This window comes from Saccopteryx bilineata, chromosome 4 (genome assembly GCF_036850765.1).
Source record: "Saccopteryx bilineata isolate mSacBil1 chromosome 4, mSacBil1_pri_phased_curated, whole genome shotgun sequence".
Taxonomy (NCBI): domain Eukaryota; kingdom Metazoa; phylum Chordata; class Mammalia; order Chiroptera; family Emballonuridae; genus Saccopteryx; species Saccopteryx bilineata.
Window position 1 is genome coordinate 107011346 of NC_089493.1, and position 10258 is coordinate 107021603.

The 10258-nt window shown below is 51.9% G+C and overlaps 2 non-coding genes across 2 annotated transcripts; one reads left to right on the forward strand and one right to left on the reverse strand.

Moving 5' to 3' along the window:
• Positions 1 to 4539: 4539 nt before the first annotated feature.
• On the reverse strand, positions 4540 to 4629 carry TRNAY-GUA (transfer RNA tyrosine (anticodon GUA)). Its single transcript is given in 2 exon segments — positions 4540 to 4575; positions 4593 to 4629. It is a non-coding gene; the product is annotated as a tRNA-Tyr (tRNA).
• Positions 4630 to 8211: 3582 nt separating this feature from the next.
• On the forward strand, positions 8212 to 8375 carry LOC136336743 (U1 spliceosomal RNA). The gene has a single exon (XR_010731565.1). It is a non-coding gene; the product is annotated as a U1 spliceosomal RNA (small nuclear RNA).
• The last annotated feature ends 1883 nt before the right edge of the window (positions 8376 to 10258 follow it).

Consider the following 10258-nt stretch of genomic DNA (forward strand, 5'->3'; position numbering starts at 1 on the left):
AGTTTTACAGGTTCACGAATGAAAGATTGCACCTTGTTATCTAAGCCTTCGCGAACTTAGAGGAAACCGCAGATTCTTGAGGTTCTTTTCTTCTGCGTATCTGCACCCCCTTAACCCAGTTGACTTCGCTCTACCTTTTTTCTTTTGTCTGTTTTTAAAGCTGGTAGTACGACCTACTTACGTGGTATGTTCTTTTCCTTTCTGAGTGATGGAATTAGTGGGGTAGTATTGACCCGTTAGTAAAACATAGCTCTCACGTGAGCATTCCTCTGTAACATTTCAGCTGTAGGCCGTGTTGTGTAGAGTCCACCATCCAAGGTCAAATCATTTTCCGTCACCGTATAGTTTGTTCTTCTTAACACCTCTCTTCCCACCCGCGCCCTTGAGTAACCACACCACTTCATTTTTATCTACGTCCATTTAGCAAGATTCCGCCAGGCCCAGATAACTCTGTACAATAGCCGTTTTCGTTGCGCGGCACACCCAAGAATATATTTTCTGTCGACCTGACCGCAGGGGGCGGGCGGGGGGAAATGGGTAGAAAAAAAAAATTTTTTTTTTTAAACAGGTAAGGGGAGAATTTACTGGCCCTGCAGGAAGAAAGAGGAAAAGGGAACCTTGGTTGGAGACAGGTTCAGCGGGTTAGCCCAGGACAAGGTGCCGCTGGCCCCTGCTCCCGTGGTTGCAAGTCTCTTTCGGGGCCCCTTGGAGGGGCAAGGAATACATGCCTAGGGGAAGAAAAGGAGAGAAGGGGCAAGGGAAAGGTATTGGCGTACTCCACCAAGGGAGAGCGCCAAAATGGGTATAATTTTGATTCATTCACACTGCAAGGCCTTGTCATTTTCTTCTTCTTCCACAGTTTCTTTTAGCAAAGAGACAGGAAGGGGCGGGATGAGAGACAGGAACATCGACCTGCTCCTACCGTATGTGCCCTGACCAGGGAAGGATTGAACCTGGTAACCTCCAGTGCTTCTGGACAATGCGCTAACCAGCTGAGCTATCTGGTCAGAGCTGTCATCACCATCTTATTTGGCACTCTAAGGGAAAAGAGGTCAGGCGTCACTGAGTAAATAGGTATTGCACGTTTATAAAATTCTTGTGGCAAACCAGTGAGTGTGCCATGGCATACCGGTTGAATCTCGCTGCTGTGCACACATTAAAGCTTGAGAAACACCGATTTAACATACTATATACAATTTTAGCCTTCTCTCTAACTTTACTCACTGGAATATAAACTCCACAAGGCTAAGGATCCTTGACAATTTTGTTGACAGCTGGCTATCGTAGGCTTTTAATGTACTGATTGGATTTAATTTCTTGATCTCAGGCTTAAAAAGAAAAAAATGTTTCCCGCAGGTTCCCAGGTTCTACCTCTGAGTCCAGATCAGATTAATAATACTGTGTCTCTCCTATGAGAAATGACAGAATTGAAAACACTTCCTGGTCAGCTTAATCAGTAATGTCCCTGAATACCATTTGCTTGAACCCCTCAGTGAGAACTATAAAAGACGGTCCCTGAGCCCAGGGAGAGGATCCTCTAGTCCACACCATTAGCATCCAGTTTAGCCTCCTTCTACCGCCTTCTCACTTTAGGGGAATGTGGTCTTTTTGTACAGACATCAGAAAAAGCCAGGTCAAGGCTAAGTACCGTGTTTCCCCATGTATAAGACGCACATGAATTTTGGGCCCGAAATTTGGGGAAAAAAGCATGTATTAAGTAGAGTTATTGAACTCACCTGACCAGGCGGTGGCGCAGTGGATAGAGCGTCGGACTGGGATGCGGGGGACCCGGGTTCAAGACTCCGAGGTCACCAGTTTGAGCGCGGGCTCATCTGGTTTGAGCAAAAAGCTCACCAGCTTGGACCCAAGGTCGCTGGCTTGAGCAAGGGGTTAACCCACTCGGTCTGCTGTAGCCCCACGGTCAAGGCACATATGACGAGAAAGCAATCAATGAACTAAAGTACTACAACGAAAAACTGATGATTGATGTTTCTCATTTCTCTCCGTTCCTGCCTGTTTGTCCCCATCTGTCCCTCGCTCTGATTCTCTCTTTGTCTCTGTAAAAAAATAAAATTCAATTCAATTAAATTTTAAATAAAGTTAATGAACTCAAGTTTTTTTGTGTGTTTTTTATTTTTTTATTTTTTGTATGTGACAGAGACAGAGAGCGGGACAGACAGACAGGAAGAGAGAGAGAGAGAGGTGAGAAGCATCAAGTCTTCGTTGGGGCACCTTAGTTGTTCACTGATTGCTTTCTCATACGTGCCTTGACCCGGGGTGGGGGGCTACAGCAGACAGAGTGACCCCTTGCTCCAGCCAGCGACCTTGGGCTCAAGCTGGTGAGCCCTGCTCAAACCAGATGAGCCCACGCTCAAGCTGGCAACCTCGGGGTTTCGGACCCGGGTCTTCCGCGTCCCAGTCCGATGCTCTATCCACTGTGCCACCGCCTGATCAGGCTGAACTCATGTTTTATTCGTCATAAAATTCACACAACTCATCATCCGCGCGCAAAAACGGGAAATGCGAGTTAAAAAGGAAAAACTACAACCACTGTAAAAGACGCACTCAGTTTTTAGACACCAAATTTTTCGAAAAAGGATGCGTCTTATACGTGGCGAAATACGGTGCCTTATTGTTCCCACGTGCCGGACCCTCTGTTCATCTACTGTTTCACCCTGGTTCAAGCTGTAGCAGAGTCAAAACTTTACTTTTGCCCTTTTAGGGTCTCCAACAGGTCCTGAGAGTTAAAAGGACATAAAACAGGTTAACCGGAGAACAGCATGCAGATTTTTGCATGTACATGGGAGCCCCCATCAGAAAATGACAACCCAAAAAAGTGAGGCTAGACAGGCTTCCAAAGAGTCCTCCTGGATTCGTTTGCGGGAGAACAGTGGTTAGAGACCGAGACCCGCCGCTTAGTGTTTATTGACACTGGTGTGCCATTTGCTTTTAGGCCCTGCACCTATCTTATTCAATGGATTATAATCCATTATTGTCATCAACTTGATTTGGCCAGTGGGAACCCTTTCAAACTGGCTCTTTGTGCTCTTGGCATGAACCTATTCTCCCCACCTAAGAGCCTGGCCTCCCCTCCTCCCGCCCCCCACGCCCCCTCGCCCCCGTACTGATGTGCCTGCCCCTCCACCTTCCTGCCCACAGTGACCTAGCCTCACTCTTTGGCCCAGTGAGGCGGACTGGGAAGTGATGGGAGAAAGGATACCATCGGGTCAGGCCGGGAGACCACTTCCAGGGCTGCGTGAGGCAGATAGATACCAACCAAGCACTGTGGCCAGCCTGGGGGCTCAGCTCCCCTCCTCTGCCCACTCAAGGGGGTGCCTTTGGCAGGGGCGGCTGCTTCCTGAGGGAGGTCAAGGTTCTGTGATTTCCTGGAGAGGAACTGGAGTCCAGGGCAGAGAGGTGGAAAACATCGGTGGCGTCCGGGTTGGACTCCTTGCCCCAGCTCCATGTATTTTACAAACGTTTCAGATCCCACCTGGTGTGGGCCCACCACCCGGGCCCGCTCACTCACCCAGCCAAAGGCCCACAGAAGTGTGTTGCCACCCTCTGACCGGACGGCAGGCAGGCACCTCTGCGCCTTTGAGGATGGGTGGCAGTGCCTCGGAGGCCCCCTGCTACTCCCAGTCACACCCCAGACAGGAAGAGTGGGCCCAGTCGGGCCGTGCTGGGGGCCCACAGTCGCGCGTGCTAGTCAGTCACCCAAATCCACTGACTCCTCCCGGTCTTCCCCCGAGAAACCAAAGCTAGCTTCCCAAAGGTCCCACACCCCCACATCCCTCAGGGGCCATAGCCAAAGAAGGTCTAAGGTTCTGGCTTTGGTCCCAGCCTACTGTACTGGTCTCCACAGATGGTGCCATTCGAGGCTGGGAGCTCTCTGTAAAAGCAGATCAGTAGACTCTCCCCGAGGGTCCCCTGTCAGGCCGCAACGGTACAGCCTCCCGAACCCTGGAAGACAGACCAGAGCCTCGGGCTCAGCTCCTCTTAACAGCCGGACAGGAGAGCAGGGAAGGGAGGCTGAGACTGCAGGGGCGGGGGGGGGGGGGAGGGTTGGGGTGGGGGGCGAGGAGGGAGCGTCGGGAGCAGCTCGCCAGGAGAGGAAGGCGTGTGGGGAAAGAAGCGCAGTTTCGAGTCTGAGAGGCAGAACCAGAACAGAAGCGAGGCTTCTGAGAGCCACCCCTCCCTCCCATTGCGGTTCCATTGCCAGTCCTTTCTGGGGAGCGCTCCAACTGTACATCGAATTTCTGGAGTTTCCTCCCCTCAGGAGGGAAGACAGCAAGGACCACTCCCTCACCTACCCGGCTTTGTCCCCGAGGTGAAGCCGGGTCCTTCTTGGTGAAAGGCCAGCCCCCTTAATTCCTGGGTGCTTTCTGGGTGGGCCTCAGGATCCTCCCCTTCAGGACCTGGCAATTTAGCCTTAAGAACCCCGAGCTAAAGTCAGAACCCACAGGCCAGCGGCCTAGGGCGCGGACCTAGGCGCTAGGCGGCGGTGCCTTTCATGAGGGCGCAAAAGCGTCAGGCACCTCCTTCGAGCCGGAATCGAACCAGCGACCTAAGGATGTCCGCACAGACGTAGCCTACAGTCCTCCGCTCTACCAGCTGAGCTATCGAAGGGCGCACGCTTCCTGGACTGGGTCATTACTTTTTCTTGAGATGACAGATGCCAAGACACTGGAGTGCCCGAAGGATAATATGCCTTGGGTTGGCCGGGAGCCCCTTTAAAGAAAGCGGGGCCCACGCCGTCGCGGCCACTCCCTTCCCCGAGCAAGGGTGGGGGTAGGTGGGTGGAGCGAATCCTCAGCACGTGCCTGTTCCCGGGACTAGGCGGTGGCCCGGCCCCGCGAATACGATTTTCAGGATCTCTGAGCCCGGGCTCTCACCTGTTGTCTCATTTCCCCTCCCTGTGCTCCTCTCTTGCTGAGGGCGGGGTGGGGAAGGGGAGGGGAGGGGAGGGGAGGGGAGGGCCATTGGCGAAAGGGCTGCGCGGGGCGGGTGGGGGCAGGCCTCCCGGAGGGGAGGAGGAGGAGCCACCGGCACCGGCACCGAGCATGCGGCTGCGAATGCCTAGCCACCTGCTGGTTTCTTAAGTGCCTTTAGTTCAAAGTTATCCTTGTGCCAAAAATGCATATTTGGTGTGTCATATTCTGCCATCATCGAAGCCAACATCGTGTTGCCCGTATCATGCAAGTCTCCTCACTGATGTCCCTGCTGCGGTCCTTGCCACCCTTGCAGCCAAAGTGAATTTTTTGGGGGGTGGGGGTGGGAGTGGGGTGGAGGGTGGGGATTGAGCTCAAGCCCTTCCTGTGCTCTAAACCTTCCCGTTCGCTCAGATTGAAGGCCTTACAATGGTCTACAAGGCCCTCATGACTTTGCCCCCGCCCCCGTCATCTTTCTGACCTAATTCTGTACAACTTTTTTTATTTTTTTTATTTTATTTATTTATTTATTTATTTTTTTACAGAGGCAGAGATAGACAGGGACAGACAGACAGGAATGGAGAGAGATGAGAAGCATCAATCATTAGTTTTTCGTTGCGCGTTGCGACTTCTTAGTTGTTCATTGATTGCTTTCTCATATGTGCCTTGACTGCGGGCCTTCAGCAGACCGAGTAACCCCTCTCTGGAGCCAGCAACCTTGGGTCCAAGCTGGTGAGCTTTTTGCTCAAGCCAGATGAGCCCGCGCTCAAGCTGGCGACCTCGGGATCTCGAACCTGGGTCCTTCCGCATCCCATTCCGACGCTCTATCCACTGCGCCACCACCTGGTCAGGCAACTTTTTTTATTATTTTTATTATTTTTATTTATTTATTCATTTTAAAGGAGAGAGAGAGAGAGAGAGAGAGAGAGAGAGAGAGAGAAGCAGGAAGCATCAACTCCCATATGTGCCTTGACCAGGCAAGGTTTTGAAACGGCGACCTCAGCGTTCCAGGTCGAAGCTTGATCCACTGCGCCACCACAGGTCAGGCTGTACAACTTTTTTTTTCTTTTTTTCTTTTCTTTCATTTTTCCGAAGCTGGAAACAGGGAGAGACAGTCAGACAGACTCCCGCATGCGCCCGACCGGGATCCACCGGGCACGCCCACCAGGGGGCGACGCTCTGCCCACCAGGGGGCGATGCTCTGCCCATCCTGGGCGTCGCCATGTTGCGACCAGAGCCACTCTAGCGCCTGAGGCAGAGGCCACAGAGCCATCCCCAGCGCCCGGGCCATCTTTGCTCCAATGGAGCCTCGGCTGCGGGAGGGGAAGAGAGAGACAGAGAGGAAAGCGCGGCGGAGGGGTGGAGAAGCAAATGGGCGCTTCTCCTGTGTGCCCTGGCCAGGAATCGAACCCGGGTCCTCCGCACGCTTGGCCGACGCTCTACCGCTGAGCCAACTGGCCAGGGCCTGTACAACTTTTTAATTTTGCTCTATACACAAGGCCTCCGTGCTATTCTCCAAGCAGTGTTACCTGGGCTTTAGCTCCTGCTGATCTTTGTGACAAGGATGCTCTTCCTCCAGACATCCCGGTGACCAACTTCCTCACCTCCCTCACGTTTTTGCTCACATGGCAGGCAGCCTATCAACGTGGCCTCTCCTGACCACCCCGTTTAACACAGCCACCTGCCCCTTACTGCAACTCCCGATTCCCTCCCCTGCTCTTTCCCCCATATCTCTCAATACCTAACATACTGATTCATTTACCTATTGTGTCCATTTGCCAGTTTGCTCCCACCCCACTCCTTCTTCTTTAAGTAAAATGTGAGCACCAAGAGGGCTTCTTGTCCTCAAATCCCTGAACAGTGTCTGGCACGGGGTATGCACTCGATAAACAATTGTTGAATGAAGAAATTCTCAATGTCATGAAAGAGGAGATCAGAATATAGAAGAAGGGGCCAGGGCTTACCCAGGGGGAGGCGCAGCCATCTTGGTTTGATCACAAAACAGAATATCCAGACGTTGAGAACCGCAGAACTCTCAGTGTGTAAGAACCCGTCCAAGCCGTTTCCTGCACCAAGACACACCTGGCCGGAATTCCAGCATGGCTTCCAGCAGCACCAGGTCCTGTCCCTGGGAATGACCTCCGGACCTCCCGCCCCCACCCCCATTAAATGCCTGGCTGAGAAAGTTCAGCACCTCGCCTCCCTTTCCTAGAGCATTTACATTCCTTTGAAGTGTAATCGGGAAGGATAGAGCCTGTCTCCCAGTCTCAGGGAGGGTGGCATCCTAACTTCAGTCACTGCCTGCCAACAAATGCAGCTGGTTTCTAACTGCCTTTATACTGACCAACCCTTTGTAGTTTTTCACTCCTCTGACTATACTGAGCGCCCCCCTCCCCGTTCTCCCTTTAAAATGCTCAAATCACCTCTGCATAAATCGGAACGGAGCTCAGCTTTTCCCACTCCAGGTCATTAGCTACTGAATAAAATCTGTTTCACCACTTTCAGTACTGTCTGCTGTGTTCATCTTTGACAGAGTCCAAGTCAGAAAAGGCCAGGGGGCACTCTGGGGCCACCCTGTGTGCCTGCCGGGGCAGTAGGAGCGGAGAAGGCCGAAGGGCGCCTGGCGCTGACCACTGACTGGGGACTACCGGGAGACCCCCGCCTGTCTGCGGTTGAAGGAGACCGCTCAGCGCTTTAACATGGTTTTCTTTCTGCAAAAGAATCCTGGGTTTTCGTTTCGCGTTACTAGGTTAGGCTATCACATATTCTGTAGCGCGTTGTGTCACTCGGACTCAGAAAGACCCCATGAATTAAACATTACCAGGATCTATTAAGCGACATAACACTGCACAAAAGGCCTTTCCTCTGAGTTTTCAATCAGTTGAGGATGAATTGGAGCAGGCGAGGACAAAAATGGGATGACCGGAAGACGAGACCAAGCCCGAGCCCTGACCCACACACCCTCAGTGGGACCATAAGCCGCTGGACCGCGGGAACCGCGAGCGGGATCCGGATGGAAGGCCTGGCGTCCGGAACGTCACAATGGGGGCGTGGCGTATGCAGATGAGTAGGGTCGCAGAGACTGCCGGTCCTACGCGGCCGGCGCCTCTATATCCCCGCTGGGAGATGCGATTTCCCCCGAGGTTGTTTTGGCGCCGGGCGAGGTTGTGCCGAAGGTTCCCCAGAGGCGGCGAGGGTGCGGAGGCGGCTGGAGGAAAGTGACCGTGCGTGTGGAGCGAAGCGAGCGTGGTGGTTCGGGTGGAGGCGGCCAGAGCAACTCATACTTACCTGGCAGGGGAGATACCATGATCACGAAGGTGGTTTTCCCAGGGCGAGGCTTATCCATTGCACTCCGGATGTGCTGACCCCTGCGATTTCCCCAAATGTGGGAAACTCGACTGCATAATTTGTGGTAGTGGGGGACTGCGTTCGCGCTCTCCCCTGACAAAGCTGTCTAGAAAGTTAGAGCGGTGTGGGCGTGTTCTGGTTCTCACTTACAATGTATTTTCACTCCTTGTTAGTGCTGCATGGTCTGCCAGACCTACTCCGGTAGAACACTCAGCTCGCCCCGGGCGGGCAAGTTGGCGGTTCTGATCCCGCTCTTTATTGTCAGTTTGAGGAACCTCGCTCCAGCTGTGCTTAAGATTTTGACACTAGATTTCTCAAGCACCGACTTTTAACTCTGTCGGTCCTCTGATCTATGCCCAACTACAGAGGTCAGGTGAGATCTTGGATGACTTGAGTGTTCTGTTTCGGGGCGAGACATGATACAGGATCGTGATGTGCGTTCCTTACTACAAGAATACTTCAAGCGGCTTCCCCTAGCCTAGCAGGATCTTTTTTCTAAAATATCTATCTCCTCCGGCAAGCGAAACAAAAGGGGCGGGCGACGTCAAACTAGAAAGTTAGTTGTTTTGTTTTTAAAAACGTTATTTATGGGTTTTTACAGGGAGAGGAGAAAAAGTCGGAGAGTCACGGGGAGTGAGAAGTTCCAACTCATAGTTGTTGCATTTTAGCTGCTCATTGCTTATCCTATGTGACTTGACCCGGCTAGCCCGGGACAAGTGGTTTTCAGCCCAGGACCTCAGATTTCCAGGTCCACGCTTCATCCAATGCGCCACCACAAGTCAGGCAGAGCTACACAGCCTTTTCAAAAAGTGTGGTATAGCCTGATCCGGCAGTGGCGCAGTGGATAGAACCTCGGACTGGGATGCGGAAAGACCCAGATTCGAGACCCCGAGGTTGCCAGCTCGAGCGCGGGCTCATCTGGTTTGAGCAAAAACCTCACCAGCTTAGACCCAAGGTCGCTGGCTGGAGCAACGGGTTACTCCCGTCTGCTGAAGGCCCACGGTCAAGGCAAATATGAGAAAGCAATCAATGATCCACTAAGGCAGGGGTCCCCAAACTTTTTACACGGGGGGGGGGGGGGGCAGTTCACTGTCCCTCAGACCGTTGGAGGGCCGGACTATAAAAAAAAACTATGAAGGCCTGATCTGTGGTGGCGCAGTGGATAAAGCGTCAACCTGGAAATGCTGAGGTTGCTGGTTCAAAACCCTGTGCTTGTCTGGTCAAGGCACATATGGGAGTTGATGCTTCTTGCTCCTCCCCCTTCTCTCTGTCTCTCTCTCTCTCTCCCCTCTCTATAATGAATAAATAAAATCTTTAAAAAAAATTTTTTTAAAAAAACTATGAACAAATAAATCCCTATGCACACTGCACATACCTCATTTCAACGTAAAAAAAAAAACAAAACGGGAACAAATACAATATTTAAAATAAAGAACAAGTAAATTTCAATCAACAAACTGACCAGTATTTTTTTATTAGTTTCTTTTGTTTGTTTGTTTGTATTTTGTTTTGTTTTTTACAGAGAGAGAGAGAGTCAGAAAGAGGGATAGACAGGGACAGACAGATGAGAGAGGGATAGACAGGAACAGACAGAAACGGAGAGATGAGAAGCATCAATCATTAGTTTTTCGTTGCGCACTGCGTTGCGACATCTTAGTTGTTCATTGATTGCTTTCTCATATGTGCCTTGACCGTGGGCCTTCAGCAGACCGAGTAACCCCTTACTCGAGTCAGCGACATTGGGTCCAAGCTGGTGAGTATTTTTGCTCAAACCAGATGAGCCCGCGCTCAAGCTGGCGACCTTGGGGTCTCGAACCTGGGTCCTCTGCATCCCATTCCGACGCTCTATCCACTGCGCCACCGCCTGGTCAGGCTCAAAGATGTTTTTGAAGTCTTATTCCTAATTAAAGCATTTTTGTCTCCTGGGTAAGATTCTTTAGTTGCCCCTAAGTAGGCAGTTCAGCTTTTTGTGTTGTAGT